Here is a 16964-nt window from a genome sequence, read left to right as displayed (position 1 = left end):
CAGCAGACTTCCTCAGCAGGGAAAGTCTAGACCCAGGAGAATGGAGGCTGTCGCCCACAGCCTTCAAGATGATAGTGGATCAGTGGGGGACACCGGACATGGACCTTCTGGCAAACAGATCCAATGCCCAAGTATCCAGATACTTCAACCGCAGGCGGGAACCACAGTCCCAAGGGATCGATGCCGTGGCCCCTACTGGGCGCAATCATTCACAAGATACACCTACACAAGGGACTAGTTCTTCTGGTGGCTCCGGACTGGCCACGAAGACCCTGGTACACAGACATGAGAAGACTGCTGGCAGGGAACACCCTACCCCTGCCCCCACATAGGGGCCTGCTACAATAAGGTCCGATCCTCCACGGTGACCCAGCTCAATTCTCTCTTACAGTCTGGCCATTGAGAGGGCTCGCCTGAGAAAGAGTGGATATTCGGGGGTGGTAATCGACACTCTCCTCCGAGCACGCAAGTTCTCCACATCGCTAACGTACATATGGATCTGGAGAGTATTTGAGCCTGATGCGAAGACCACAATATCAAGCCATGCTCATTTACAGTTCTCGTGATCCTGGAATTCTTACAGCACAGACTACAGAAGGGTTTGTCCCTCAACTCCATCAAGGTACAGGTGGCTGCATTGTCATGCTACGGCTCAAAGAGTGAGGGCGACAACATAGCTTCTCACCTGGACATGTCACGCTTCCTGAAAGGAGTCAAACACATTCGCCCACCACTAAAGTGGCCGGTACCTCTCTGGAATCTCAATCTCGTTTTGGACTTCCTAGCGGGAACCGCCTTCAGACCCCTCAGAAACCTGTCCCTCCGCCTGTTAACCTTAAAGACGGTGTTTTTGCTGGCGGTGTGTTCAGCCCGCCCCATATCGGAACTACAAGCACTGTCCTGCCGTGAGCCGTTCCTTAGACTCACCCCGGGTCCATCCAACTACTCACGGTTCCCTCCTTCCTCCCCAAAGTGGTCTCACACTTCCATCTTAACCAGACCATCTCACTACCAACGATGGATGGCTTGAAGAATTCGGAAGAAGTCCGTAGTCTACGCCACCTCAACATCTGCAGACTTCTATCCAGTTACCTGGAAATGTCTGAACCCGTACGAAAAACGGACCACCTTTTCGTCCTTCACAGCGGAAAGAGACAAGGGGAAGCGGCCTCGCAGGCAACCATCGCCCGCTGGATCAAGGAAGTCATCAAGGCGGTCTACATAGAAGCTGGCAAGCCACCACCTCTACAGGTCAAGGCCCATTCTACCAGAGCCCAGGCAGTATCCTGGGCAGAAACTAGAATGCTCTCACCTGCCGAGATCTGCAGGGCGGCTACATGGTCCTCCATCCATACCTTCTCCAGATTCTACCGTCTGGATGTTCAGGCTCGGGAGGATACGGCATTTGCAAGGGCAATGCTAAGTGGGTCACGGGCAGCCTCCCACCCGGTTCGGGAGTAGCTTTTATACATCCCATTGGTTCTGAGTCCATCTGCTACACGCTAGGAAATGGAGAAATTACTTACCTGATAATTTCGTTTTCCTTAGTGTAGACAGATGGACTCAGCATCCCACCCTTGGCTGCCGTCTTGCATGGTCTTTCAAATGATTCAAGGGTAAGCCATGTTTTCACTTACCTAGGGCATCCACCCTGCCGGGTGTCGACGCTTTCCGGTTGAGTACACTGGGGTCTCCAGCTATAGTCAATCAACCAGTTCAAGTTAATCAAGTTTTAACGTTTAACCAAGTTATGAAGTTATTCAAGTTAATCAAATTAAATAGTCAGTCACACATACATCCACAATGCTTTTCGAGGAGAATACTGAAGAGCTGCACTTCCTGCAGGGGTATATGTACTAGGGGTTGACGGCAGATTGAAATCTGATCCGTCTCCAACTGCTAGCAGGAGTACACTATACCCATTGGTCCCGAGTCAATCTGTCTACACTAAGGAAAACGAAATTATCAGGTAAATAATTTCTCCATTAAAGAACAGTTCAATAAGAACTTCAAGGAAAGGGCAGATGAAAAAAAAGTGGACTTTTAACTTTTTTTCTAAAAGAGTTGTAATCAAAGAGAGTCCTCAGGTCCAGAGGTAGCTCAATTCACAATGTAGGTCCAGAGACATCAAAGGCCCTGGAACAAATGGTCTGAAGATGATAGGTTTTAATGATAGGGACAAGAAGTGAGCTCTTATCTGCTGAGTGCAAGGCCCGTAATGGGGCAATGCTAATGATTTTATTAGCCAATGAAACAGGGTAATAGGGCCTTATGTACAAAGGTCAAAAGTTTAAACTGAATCCTATATTTGACAGGAAGCCAGTGAAGTTGACACAATGCCAGAGAAATGTGCTCCCTAATAGAAAAGGAGGTAATTAGATGGGCAGCTGCATTTTGTAACAGTTGGAGAAATCAATCATATAATTTGGCAAGCCTACATAAAGCAAATTGCAATAGTCCAGTGTATTTAGTATAAATGTTTACACTATTATTCTAAAGTCAGGAACTGGTAACATTTTAAGGGATGAAGAACCTGAAGCTTAAAGAAAGCTGACTTAAGTGCAGCATGCAATTGTGGTTTAAGGCAAAAAGCTGAGTCCCTCTAATTTCTGGGGAAAACTTAAGTGATACCCCTTCAACAATGATGACTGGCAAATCAACCTGTGCCAAGTGTCTATTCAGCCATAGAACTTCAGTTTTAGTCAGATTTAGAGTAAGTCCATGTTGCTTGAGCCACAATTTTATGGCGGAAATACAGTTCACAATAGTTTTACAGAAGTTCGCTATCGGGGTATTAACAGGAAAAACAAGTTGTATATCAGCCCCTTGTCAAGAGGCTTCCCTGATTGAAAATGATTGGTTCTCCTTAACTTGAGAATGATGCCCAGACAGATATGAACGAAACAAAAAAACGGTACTCCCAATGCCTAAAGAATGTAATTGACCCAAAAGAATGGAATGTTCTATATAATCAAATGCTGCTGAGATGTCTAAGGAAACTAGGATCAAAGAATGGTCCTAGTCATACTGTAATAAAAAGTAGTCTGAGAGGGCCAATAATATTTCAGTATTGTGATTGGATCGAGAGCCATATTGGTTTTGATGAAAGAGATGCTTACATTCAACAAACTCAGTAAGCAGTTTCAGAACCAACTTCTCCAGTTGTTTTGCAAGTGCGGGGAGATTAGAAATAGGCCTATAACTACTAACAGACATGGTGGACAGATTTGCTTTCTTCAAGACTGGGGTCACAATTGCCTGTTTGTTATAGTCAAGGACAACATCCTGACTAAGGGAAACACATTCAAAATACTAGTAATTAAATTAACAAAAACTGTTTGCAATGCAAGAAAAATATTAATGGAGCAAGGATCAAGCAAGCAAAGCAATAAGAAGAACATGATGATTTAAGAGACACCTCTTACTTCTGTGGAACTTAGACACTCAAAATCTGTCCAACAACAGTTCAAGGTATCTAACTCAGAGAGTACTTCCATAACTGATGCAGGGCAAGGACAGAGAGAAGCCGACCAGGAAACAGTTTTATCCAGGCAGTAGGTGGCTTAGGAATCACTGTCAATGTTAATGTTAACCTTTGAATTACCAAACAGCTGAGACAGACTGTTGACTAATGAGAATAGTTCCCTAAGGTGAATAAGAGAAAAGTGTAAATGAGACGTATAGAATGACCTCTTACATGAATCAAATGTAGCATGATAACAGAACATGCGCTGCCTTATAAGTAGTAATAATACATGTGGATTTATGAGCACACCAGTGGCGTTTGGCTCATTTCATAACATGTTTAAGCTGAATAAGCTCAGATGAAAACCAATGAACATGACATCTTGAACACAGGGATTTTGTTTCTTGGAAAGGAGCAATACAGTTCAATACTGTAATAAGAGCACTGTTAAGAGTGTATAGTCTGATAGCTGGTGGTGTGGGTGATTGAGCCTGTGGAACCGTAGCCATGGAAAAAGATAGCAAGAAATGATCAGACCATGGCACTGGAACAAGTATGAGGCCATCAAACTTCCCACTTGAAGCCCTTGAATGAGTATGGAAATCAATAAGCTGAGTAAAACCCATGGAGGTGAGAAGAGAAAAGAACACATTCACATGGGATTTAGCCATATTGCCCTCATGAATATTGAAATCCCCTAGTAGCATGATTTCTGAATACTTTAAATAGAGGGTAGAGACAAACGTTTATAAAGCCTGCAATATTTATGTTGACAATCATATGAATCTTTGGAAAATCTGTTAAACATCGAAACTTTGTAAACCATTGTGATGGAAAACTGAACGACGGTATATAAAACTCGATAAATAAATATAAATAAATAAACTCAATGATTGAATTAGGGCTGGTGGCATGAGATTCTGAAGGATGAAAAACCAGAGCACCCAGGAATCAACTCTGATGACCAAAGATTCTCAACCTTCTATAATGGCCTCCATAAGCAAGGACACACTCAACCGATCCTTGAAGATCAAAAGAACCCCCCCCCTTTTTTTAACTCCCTAGGTGTATGAAAATAGGAGTAACCAGGGGGACATAACTGCTGTAAAAGAACACTGCGTAAAATGAATAACAGATACTTAAAGGTTTCTCTAGAATCCACCATGTGGATCCTGTCCACATGGTGGATAAAGCAAAGTTTGAGGTCGATAATCTACTCTACTGCAATAAAAGTTGGGAGTATGCTTTCCTCTTCCCATGCTTGAAAGACATTCAAAGGAAATAATGAGAAAAATCACACAAAAGTATTAGAAACACAATGTAAGAAATGTTAAAAACATAATTTATTAAAAGACTAACCAACTTGTTGCGAACAGCTGCCAACTCCATATTACAGCAAATGAGATGACAAATTCAAACATTAAGAAAAATATCAAAAGGCCAGGGCAAGGGCAAGCTAAGGAGCAAACCCCCTTAGGCTTTGCCCCCTTTGGCGAACCCGCTGCCCCGCTAGGGCCAGCGTTTATCACCATGAGACCAGAGAAAATGTTGTGAGCTGGTGAGCAGAGTCAGCCAGGCACAGGAGCGGTCATAGCAGTGAGCAACGAACGATTCTGACCTGGAAAACACAAAGAGAGAGTATAAATCAGTCAGGTGATATTTAGTGTATAAATAATGAAATCCGTGGACTTCTGATAGATTATTATAAGAATGTATTTCCCTATCAGTGGAGGCAGTAACAGCTAGAAGGGTGCTTGAACTCAAATGTATATGGTGGATACAAAGTTACAAACAGCAGTGGTGGGGCAAATGGGGTACATGTAGCATCTGCAGTAGTGCATATGGTGACAGTGTTGGTATAATTAAGGTTAACATAGATGATGGCACAAAAAAAACTATTGGCCTGTCCTGTGTCTGCCCAGATAATCTTGTCCATGCTGTCCCATCTTTCAGCCATGGAGTGTAACCACTTGTAAGATATATCTCCTTATCCAAGACAGTTTTTGTCATTATCTTCTTTTGTACTCTACCATCTTAAGCAGATAAGCATTCAAGATACCTATTTGATGATCCACAAAAGTTTGTAATAATCTAAATAGCTACCAGTACTAGAGTGGCTGCTGCCAGCCATCTTGTCTCTTAGGTCTCCTATGGAGCCTGGCAGACAGACCCAGCTTGTAGTCAGGTTTTTTTTTTTAATTACAGAATATTTAGAAAAATACCAACCCAAAACAGGCAGAAATACACAATTAAGGGAAAAAAATTACAGAAAACAGCTAAAGAAATTTTCATTGTGTACCATTGTGTATAAACCACCACAGGGAGAGAGCCTAATCAGAGAAATAGAATATACAAAAAAAAAATCTATTACAATAATTAAATCCTCTGAATTTATTTATGGACTTGCAGATTTATCCTGTAAGAATCTTTCAAGTTGTTCAGGATCATGAAAAATGAATTTAGCCTCAGCATTTACAGGGGAATTTCAGTAAGAAAGTAGCCCCCAACTCAGACACTTTCTGCCTTTTCTGAAGGAATAATTTGTTTCAAATGAGAAGGTTTAGCCACATTTTGGGAAAATTGCCAATTTTTTCCCTAGAAAAGGCTTGTCTTTTAATTAAAAAACAAAACAAAAAGCTTTAGTGTCTGATTGGGCTCAGATTCTGAAGCATAAGTACCAATTAATGTTGTGCTGGTGATAACATCCTCTTGAGATTCACACACAGAAGTCAGAAAATCAAATCCTCCATTTGCTAAAGTAGTAACAGCTGGGGGAGTAGAAACAGAAACCCCAGAATCTCTAGATGGAAGGTAATAGGCTTTGATTACTTCTAGAATGTCAGCATGAGAGATCTCAAGTAACTCTAAATAGAATTTGGTTAACTTTATCTTTAGGAGCAATCAAAGAAAGGACAGGAAAATCAATATTTATTTATTTAAAATTTTTATATACCGACATTCATCCAGGATATCATATCGGTTCACATTGTAACGCAAACAGGCGCCAGACATGGTGCTTTACATTGAACAAATAAAACATGTTAACAAAGGCATTTAAAAGGCATTTAAAAGAGGGGGGGAGATATCATGGGAGAGTTTGCATTAAATTATAAACAAAGTTTGCAATTATATACATATGTACAATGGAAAAACTATGAAGTGTGAAATTTAGGCAGGCTGGAAGAGAGGAAGGGGAGGAGGAGAGAGGAGAGAGAGGGAGGAGCGGGGAGAAAGAAAAAGGAGAGGGGACAGAGGAGAGGGGAGAGTGGAGGGGGAAAGTGGAAATGAGAGAGGAGACAAACAGGAGGCAATAGGGAGGCAATAGGGCAATAAAACGTAAATTAAGCCTCCTAAAGAAATTTTCTGTCTTACATCTTGTGCAAAATTTCATTGTCCTCAATTAAAGCAAAGAGGAATTCTGAAGAGTTACAATTTATCCTTCTATGGATCCCAACCTTCTCTGTATATCTTGAAATTGCTGCAAATGATTACCCATTTGCTCATGTAGATGCTCAAAAGATGACCTATCTTTGTCCTGTCTAGCTGAAAGAGATTTTTCTAGAGCAGTCACTGCTGTCCACACAGTCTCTGGAATAATAGGAAAAGGTTTGTGTGACAGGAACTGATAGTGTTAAAGCAGTCTCAGAAGATGCAGCCTCTTGAGCCAAGGACCTACCAACAATGGAACTGGCACCAGCTTGGGCTAAAGGACTCTTTGGTCATTTCAGGTACAGAATCCTGCCTCACCAGAGCTGTATACCTTCCAGAGATGGGGAAGGCCTATAATCAGGGCTGAGCAATGTATCTAACTCAGAGCCTTCATATACTCCCTGATTGCAAATTGTTGGAACCTTGTTTGGAGTTTTGAATGGAGAATTTCTGTACTGGCTGGAACAGCGAGCACGGCTCCTTTTTTTTTTTTTCTTCCCCATTTGATTAAGAAACAGTAGTGAGAAACGGCCACAAGGGTGCCACTCTTATGCTTTCCAGGGGCATCTTTCTATGATGTCACCCATGGCTCCATCCCTCACGGCTCCATCCCCTCACAGATCTTCCCTGGCGTCTCTCACTACCAAGCTTTCAATTCTAGTCTGTTCTATCATTACAGCCTGTCAGAAAACCCAGCCATGTTCTTAGCCAATGGCAAGTTGACTCTACTAGATGTGACTTAAGCCATGGCCTGTTTTTTTTTTTTCCCCCAAGAGAGCCAACAGCATTGTGGCTGCTGTGGGAGAGAGAGTATAAAATAAGTAGACAGCTTGGTCTATGTTGAGAATACTGTGGTTGGCCTGCTAGCTATCATCAGATAGCTATCATCATTTGGACCTACGTCTAGAATCCTGCCACAAAACTTTCAAACAAAACCTGAAAACATGGTTATTTGAACAAGCCTTCTCACAATGATCAACATCTGAACTGAAATCCTACCACCCTGTATTATTATTATTACCTATCTGCTCCATTACATATTATAGATTTAAACCATCCAGTATTATTATTATCACTATTCTGCTCTATGTGTCTCGTCTTACCATATGTGCTCCATGTGACTACATGTTGTTCTCCATGTGCCTCTTCTCCATTATTGCCACTTCCTGACTTTAATGGGACTTTAGATTTTTCCCTTTGACAGTTAAATGTTCCTGCGTAATTATTAAAATGACTATACTATGGTTATTATACTCTATGAAGTTAGCAAGTTATCCTTGAAACACGTTATATTTATAAAGCCTGTAGCCGTTTAATTGTTCTACTGTTTAACCTGTTATATGTAAAGCCTGTTGCTAATTTATTGTTTCACTGTGAACCGAGGTGATGTATGATTATATGTACCACGGTATATAAGAACCTATAAATAAATAAAATAAATAAATAAAATCAGTCTCTCTCTTGTCTTCAGGACTGCATTTTAATGGAGCCCGGTCAGTGCTGGAGTTTTGGTGAGCCAGCATTTCTGCTGCAGTGCCAGCTCCTACTGTCCTGTTTGCGTCAGCAGCAGTGATTCTTTGGAGAGCCTGTGAAGGCCCCTCCCATCCCTGAGTCCGGCAGCACAAGTTCGGCAGTGCTTGCACACAGGTCCTCGGATCCAGATGCAACAGCTGTTGAGTCTAGCACTAGAATCTGTTTTATTTTCTCCTTAGAGGTGGCTGTTTTGGCGGGAATTATCACCATGTTGCATGTATCCTGCAGGTCATTCCCAACTGTTTCTCCTCCTGAGTAGAGGTCTTGTATCCTCTGTGGTAAAAATGGGCCTGTGGTGTGTTTGCATGTGGGGGAAACCTGTGCTGAAGCTATGCCAGGCCCCTGCCCCCATCTCTCTAGCAGATTTCTCCCCAGAAGTTTTGTTCTTCAGCATTTTACAACAGGCCTTCTATGTTTACAGAGGCCTGCTGGAGGGGGGTCCCGCAGCTTCCACAGGTCAGTGCTGTGCTCTGGTCATTGCCTAATTATCCACAATGGTATTTGGAATAGGGGACTCTATGGGAGAGTACCCCCATTTTTTTTCCTGTCCTGAAGGATAAAGTGGATTGAGTCAGTCCTTAGAGTAAGAACAAGTGGCATCAGAAAGTGAGTGAGACTTTGTCATCTGCCTCTTTGTCAAAAACCAAAAACCTCTTTTATTGCAGGTGGTCATGTCCCTTGGGACATCTGTTTTTTCAGGTTGTGGAAGTTCCAGTATGGGAGCCTATTCTGCAAGGAATCTATAGGTCATCCAAAACCTTTCCTCTTCATTTAGAAGTGCAGCGTTTGCTCCTAATGGAGTGGGAATCCCCTGAGAATAATTCAGAGGAGTTGTGGCTTCTCCAAGATGTACTCTCTCACCTCCCTTTTAATCATGCTGGTAATCGTTTTGCCTTCCTTCCATCTTAATGCATGGAATACATCTGGTCTGTGCTTCTAGGATGGGTTTTTTTTTTTTTGTTTTGTTTCTTTTTTACAATGTCCACGACTCTTGCACACTATTTACCTTTGTAGCTGCACCTTTCAGTTTTTTTTCTAACTATTTTTCTCATTTTCTCAAAGTTTCCCTTTTGAAAGTTTAGCATTAGAGCCGTGGTTTTACTTACTGTCCCCTTTCCACTCAATTCAAATTTGATCATATTATGATCACTATTGCCAAGTGGCCCCCACCACCGTTAACTCTTTTTTACCAAATCCTGCGTTCCGCTAAGAATAAGATCTAAAATTGCTCCCTCTCTCGTTGGTTCCTGTACTAATTGCTCCATAAAACTCTTATTCCATCCAGGAATTTTATCTCTCTAGCATGTCCTGATGTTTCACTTAGCCAGTCAATATTGGGGTAATTGATATCTCCCAATATTACTGCACTACCAGTTTGGTTAGCTTCCCTAATTTCTCTTAGCATTTCACCGTCTCACCATTTTGGCCAGGTGGACCATAGTATACTCTTATCACTATTCTCTTCCCCAACACATAGGGATTTCTACCCATAAAGATTTGATTGTGCATTTAGTCTCATGCAGGTTCTTTATCCTCTTGGACTGTATGCCATCCCAGACATAAAGCGCCATCCCGCCACCAAGATGCTCCTCTCTGTCATTGTGATATCATTTGTACCCTGCTGTAGCACTATCCCATTGGTTATCATCTTTCCACTGTGCCTCTGAGATGCCAGCTAAGTCTGTCATCAGTCACTGCTATACGCTTTCATTCTTCCATCTTACTTAGACTTCTTGTATTAGCATACAAACTTTTCAAAGTGTGTTTTTTGTTTGTATTTACATTCTGCTTTTCAGTTGACAGGGATAGATAGGAATCTTTTAGCTCAAGTGAGTTTTAATTATAGGCACTTGGACTACTTTTCTTATTATTGGAACCTCTCTGTTGGGATGCCCTAACTCTAATGTTTCATTAGTATCCTTTGAAGATACCTCCCACCGAACCACTCACTGCTGAGCAACTGTCGGCTTTTCCCTTAGAGCAGCTTTTAAACTAGAACAATCTCCCTTTTTTTTAAAAGGTTAGCACCAGCACCCTGGTTAAGGTGAAGCCTATCTCTTTGGAAAAGACTCCCCCCTTCCTCAAAAGGTTCTCTAATTCCTTACAAACCTGAATCCCTCTTCCTTGCACCATCATCTCATTCTCATATATTGAGACTCCGGAGCTCAGCCTGGCTCTGGGGTCCTGCGCGTTGGACAGGAAGCATTTCAGAATTTCAGCTTTTTACCTAAGAGCCTAAATTTGGCTTCCAGAAACTACCTCTCACATTTTCCTATGTCGTTGATGCCCATATGTACCACGACAGCCCGCATCTCCCCAGCACTGTCTAAAATCCTATCTAGGTGACGCATGAGGTCCGCCACCTTTGCATCAGGTAGCCATGTTACCAAGCGATCCTCACGCCCACCAGCCACCCAGCAGTCTACATTCATAATAATCGAATCACCAGCGATGATGGCCAACTTGACCCTTCCCTCCTTGGCAATTGTCCTGGGGGAGACATCCTTGGTGCTAGAGGAGAATGCACTATCTGGAGAGCAGGTCCTTGCTACAAGATCATTTCCTGCTGCACCAGATTGATGCTCTCCGATCATGAGTTCTTTCTCTACCAGGGCTGCCAGTCTGGAGTTGGGACTTGACTACTATGTCCCTGAAGGTCTCATCTATATACCTCTCTGTCTGCCTCAGCTCCTCCAGGTCTGCCACTCTAGCCTCTAGAGATTGGACTCATTCTCTGGGAGACAAGGAGCTCTTTACATCGGATGCACACATAAATTTCTCACCGATGGGTAAAAATTCACACGTGTGACACTCGATGCAAAAGACTGGGAGGCCCCACTCTTGCTGCTGGACTGTTGCCTTCATCTTAAATTTGTTCAACTCCTAGTTAAGTTTTAGGTTACTGTGGGTAGTAGGATTGCGTACAGTTAGGGGTCCTTTAAAAGTATTAGTGTATTCATTAAATATCAGGTAGTGACCTACAAGAGAACTATCAACTCTTGATAAGGTGTGGGGAATTCCTGAGTTTGTTAAAAGGCTTTTTTTTTTTTTTAATCTTATTTTTTTTTAAGTGTGAAAGTGACACCTGCCTATAAATTAAATGATGAGCTAGGGTTGGGTGGGGGAAATACAAACACACAAATTTCTGTTTGTTGCTTGCCTTTCTGACTACCTGTTTAAAACAAAAACACACTAAATAATATATTTAGTGTGTTCATGTGTTTTCACCCTCATTTTCACCAGCTTCGACTACTGTAACGCTCTACTGATAGGTCTACCCAAAACGACCATACATCCACTCCAATTATTACAGAATGCTTCAGCCAGAATACTCACCGGTCACACAAAATCTGACCACATCACTCCAGTACTAAAGTGTCTGCATTGGCTACCTGTAGAATAGAGAATCGAATATAAAGCCCTATCCATCATGCACAGCACAATCCACAACAGTGAAAGCACTTGCCTAAACGACATTATCCAGAAACATATCCCTCAACACAACACGAGAAGAGCAAACAAAGCACAACTTGACATTTCATCTGTCGCAAACGCCAAACTCACAACAGTAAGAAACAGAGCCTTTTCGATTGCAGGACCCCACCTCTGGACCTCATTACCGGATCACCTAAGACTACAAACCAACTCCAAAATATCCAAAAAAGCACTCAAGACATGGCTCTTCAGACAAGCCTTCAAAGACGGTATCGGCTAAACACGCACACCACAATCGATCATGCATTCCATGATGAACTGCTAAACTATATTACGAATAATTAATTCTCTGCACTACTGACGGTTTACCCACTCCGTTGAATTATAAACTGAGAGTTATTGCCACGTTGCTTCCACTGTTTTAACCTTTTCTCCCCCCTCCCCCCCCCCCGTGTTAATCCAGTTACATGGTTATCCCAAACTGTGTTCTCAATTGTAACGAGTTGTTTTATTTATGGGTTTTTAAAAATTATTTATTTATGGTTTTTATATACCGAACATCGTTTGGAACATCTGATCGGTTTACAGTAAAACTTTCAAATCAGCAACAAGGCTTTACATAGAACTTATCATTTAACAGTAATAACGGTGAAAATTGGGGCAGTAGCAATAGAAAATTGAGGGGGGGGAGGGGGGGACTTAAAAGGAAAGGGAGGGGGGAGGCAATTTTACTAGGGTTGTAAAAATTTATTTACATAATATATACATGTGCAGTTGCTTAGACAATGACATAATATATGAAATTAGAAGATTATTGAAGTTATAAAATAATTGACATATGTGGGTCTGTTGACGTAGAAATAGAGACTCAATCGGAGTTGAATTGTAGAATAGAAGTAATAGTAGAGACTAAGGGGTGAAAAGAGGTGAATAGAAAGAAATTGAAGAATAGAGGTTGAATTGTAGAATAGAGGTAAGAGTGGAGACTGAGGGGTGAAAAGAGGTGAATAGAGTGAAAGGGGGTGAGAAGAGGAGAAAAGAGTGACTGAGGGGCTGTGGGTAGGCTGGGTGGAGGGGAAAGGGGGAAAGAAGCTGTAGTGGGAGAGGAGAAAAAGGAAGGGCTGCAATGGAGAGAGCTATGCCTTCACTCCGGTTTTAAATGTAAACCGGAGTGAAGGCAGCTAGCTAAACTTCAGTATATAAAAGCTTATAAATAAATAAAATAAATACATAAATTATAAATAAATATACCCCAATAGTTTACTTCTCCCCATAACTTTTAAGTTTTACAAATTTCTCCAAGCAGTACTTATTGGTTCTTTCCAGCCACCAGCAAGGTTATCCTCTCCTCTCTGTGCTTCCACTGGATTGTGGGTTGCTGTGAGCTCTTCCCTTGCAATATATCTTGTGCTTCTAAGGTAAATTAGTATAAAACAATACCTTTGGAGATTTACACTACAGTTAGTTGTCCTGAGAGACTCACTGCTGTTCTGATTAACAAATGTTGGTACCTTGCTCAAAGGGTTCCCAGAGCATAGGATTATCTACAGCTCCTGGGCTTCATGGCAGCCTCCTTAGATTTAGTTCAATGGGCCAGAGCACATATTTGTTCTCTGCAGTATTTCCATCTCTCTTGCTGGTCTTCTCAATCCTCAGGACTATGAAGTTTGCCTTCCTCTCCCAGGTCAGAAAGGTAAAACCTCTCTTGGTGGACAATGCCAATAAACTTGCTGAGGAGATGGAATCTAGCATCTCCTTGGTGGTGCTCTTCAAAACAGATATAAGATTGTTGGAGTGAGGATCCCTCTCCCATGACCAGATTGCTCTGGAGGAGGGCTCATGATCCATCAACAGTCTGGAAACAAAAGCCTTCAGATTGGTTTTGTTGCATTTTCTCATTTGTTTCTCCTGTCCTTGGTGAAGAAAATGGCAATCCAAGTTCTCTCTGACAATGTCATGGCAGTGGCTTATGTGAACAGATACCTGGAGTCGAGGGGTCTCCAAGGAAACAAACCTTCTATTTTTCAGTGGGCAGAGCAGAATCTTCTTCATTTGCCTCAACCTTTTTTTTTTTTTTATATAATAAACTGTTTATTCACAGGGTAACAAACAAAAGTCAAATCAGTGTATAACAAGAAAAGTTCAAAAATCAAGAATACAAGAAGTACAACAAATCCACATAAGCAGCCCTGTCTTTTAAATGTTAACAAAACCACTCCCCCACCCCCCACCCCTCCAGTGAAGAGAGATAAGAAAACAAAATACGTTGTGTAATAACAATATAAAAACAAAACCATATATCATGGGCCACAGAAATTATCTAACTTCCCTTCTCTCAAGCAATGAGCCATTCCCAGAAACACCTCCCCATAGGAATCCATAATAAACAAAAACCAACCAGGTAGTGTCATATGGAAGACAAGGTCAAATAGGTACCTGGCAATGTGTCAATTGCCACTGCCGATACCATTTCCAAGGCTCAGCAAAACGTACTAAGCGGTCATATTTAATTGCAGTTAGCTTCTCCATATAGTATACCCAGTGAAGGCATCTCAAGACACTATCAAACGGGGGGACATGAGCACTCCGCCAGTCTCTAGCCAGGACCCCCCCTCAACGCCAATAGAACTGCCTTCACAAAAATACATTGCGATTTAGGCAAAGAAGCCACTGGAAAGTTCAAAAGCACAATTTGGGGAGACAAGGTCACAGGGGCGGCCAGCACCTCACAAAACCAGCTCTCCAACTGACTCCACAGGGGCCTCAGCGCCAGATGGGACCACCACATATGAAAGTAATCACCAATCTGCCCACAAAACCTTGAGCTTTCATATGTTGCATCCCCTCAAGGTTCTGTCCTCTCTCTCCAGTTCTTTTTAACATTTACATCTGTTGAATATGGGACCTCATTTAGGCCTTCAACATTGAGTGCCATCTTTTAGAGGATGACATTCAAATCTGCGTTAAAAATTGGAGTTGACCAATCACCCTTCATTTCAAATCTCACTAATTGTCTTGTGACGGTGGCTTAATGGCTTAGCTACCAAAGCTCAAATTGAACTTCTCCAAATCAAAGCTTCTCTGGATCAGCCGCCAAGGTCATCTATTACGCTCATCACCCTACTTGTTGGACACTGAATTACTTCCCAGTCCAAAACTTAGGGTTCCAACTTGATTAAAACCTCAGCTTAGAAATGCACATCACCACAGTAATAAGAATTTCATTCATGCATCTGTGTCAGATCTGCCAACTACAAAATTACCTTGACAAGCACAATCTGGCTGCAGTAATCTACCCTCTAATCACCCGCAGAATAAACTATTACAATTCATTATTCAATGGCATCTCCAAACACAGTTCAAAACACCTCTGACTCCTACAGAACTCAGCAGCAAGAATCCTAGTAGAGCAAAAGCATTCAACCAGCTACACTAACTAGCAATGGAGAGCAGGATCAAGTTCAGAACACTGCTTCATCTTCAAGTGCAAGAACAAACAGGCCCTAGAATATCTCTTGCAACTTTTTCTCCCTTATGCCCCCATGAAAGAACTCTAATCAACTGGCGCAACTTTCCACCCTGCCTCTTGGCCTCTGACAAACTATCCTGCACCAGACTTGAGGGCCTTCAGCTGCTGTGCACCAAAGATCCGGAGCATGCTTCCATTATCCCTATGCTTGGCGCCCAGCTACCTCACCTTCTGGAAAAAATCTAAAGCATGGCTTTTTAGCCAAGCATTCCTGGTAGAAACTTCCTTTTATGAAGACCTACGGGCCGATACAGTTGGAGCGCACTGTTAACCCTTGATTGGACGTGTGTTTTCGACATGCTAGCGTTACCCCTTTATTCAGTAAGGGGTCGAAAACGCGCGTCCAACCCCCCCCCCCCCCCCCCCCCCCCCCCCCCCCCCCCCCCCCCCCCCCCCCGAACCTAATAGCGCCTGCAACATGCAAATGCATGTTGATGGCCCTATTAGGTATTCCCACGCGATTCAGTAAGTAAAATGTGCAGCCAAGCCGTACATTTTACTTTTTGAAATTAGTGCCTACCCAAAGGTAGGTGCTAATTTCTGCCGGCGCCGGGGAAGTGCACAGAAAAGCAGTAAGTGCTTTTCTGTGCACCCTCTGACTTAATATCATGGCGATATTAAGTCGGAGGTCCCGAAGTGTAGAAAAAACAAATCGAAGTAGGTCCGCGGCTCGCGGGTTGAAAACCGGACGCTCAATTTTGCTGCCGTCCGGTTTCCGAACCCGTGGCTGTCAGCGGGCTCGAGAACAGACGCTGGCAAAATTGAACATCGGCTGTCAAACCCGCTGACAGCCGCCGCTCCTGTCCCTAAAGAGGCGCTAGGGACACTAGCGTGTCCCTAGCGCCTCTTTTTACCTGTTTCTACTGCCGGACCTAATTTGCATACTGTATCGCGCGCACAGGAGAGTGTCAGTGCGTGCGCTGGGTTCGCCCGTTGTTCCGCGAACTTATTGTATCGGACCGCTAGTTACCACAGAGAGATTCCTATTGCTTGAGCGATATTGAAGAACCTAACTCTGAATCTGTCTTTAAATGTATAGATGCTTAACTATTATTTCTGTTGATTTAATACTATTGTAATCTACTGAGACCATTTATGATAAAAAGTGGAATATCGAATGGTAATAAAAAAAAAATATACCTTTAGAATATTGGCATTTTTGACTTAGACGTACCTGGTTTCTTACATTGTTGTTTTGTTTTTTTTTTTCTCCTGGATTGTGATGAATGCAGCATTCTCTCCCCCTCACATCTTTTCTTGTTTTGAGAACAAATAATTACCCTTTGTCAACCAGAGATAGGAAATAATTTAGTTACAGGGTATGTGAGGCAATGATTGCCATGGAGGAACATTTTGTTGCAATTCAAAATCACTTTGCATATTTCTAAATAGATTAAAAAATTAAACAATAAAAGCCTATGTTTACTGTTCTTGGAAAATGAAGCAAGATGTGCCAGACTAGCAGTGACTGAAATCCTGCTTCTGCTCTCGCCACTCGTTTATTATCCAGTCTTTTTGTATGCCTAGTGTTTTCACTGTAAAAAGCCCAGCATGACATTGTCTTTCCAATAA

At 42.3% G+C, this 16964-nt stretch overlaps 1 protein-coding gene across 1 annotated transcript in view; it reads left to right on the top strand.

Annotated features, from left to right (window-relative positions):
- Nucleotides 1-16964, top strand: part of SAMHD1 (SAM and HD domain containing deoxynucleoside triphosphate triphosphohydrolase 1) — a 161683-nt gene that overhangs the window by 47727 nt on the left and 96992 nt on the right. The gene's annotated exons all lie outside the window — the stretch shown is intronic.

The sequence above is a fragment of the Rhinatrema bivittatum genome, chromosome 8 (genome assembly GCF_901001135.1).
Source record: "Rhinatrema bivittatum chromosome 8, aRhiBiv1.1, whole genome shotgun sequence".
Classification (NCBI taxonomy): Eukaryota; Metazoa; Chordata; class Amphibia; order Gymnophiona; family Rhinatrematidae; genus Rhinatrema; species Rhinatrema bivittatum.
Note: the sequence above shows the minus strand (reverse complement) of the source record. Positions and strands in the feature narration are given on the sequence as shown.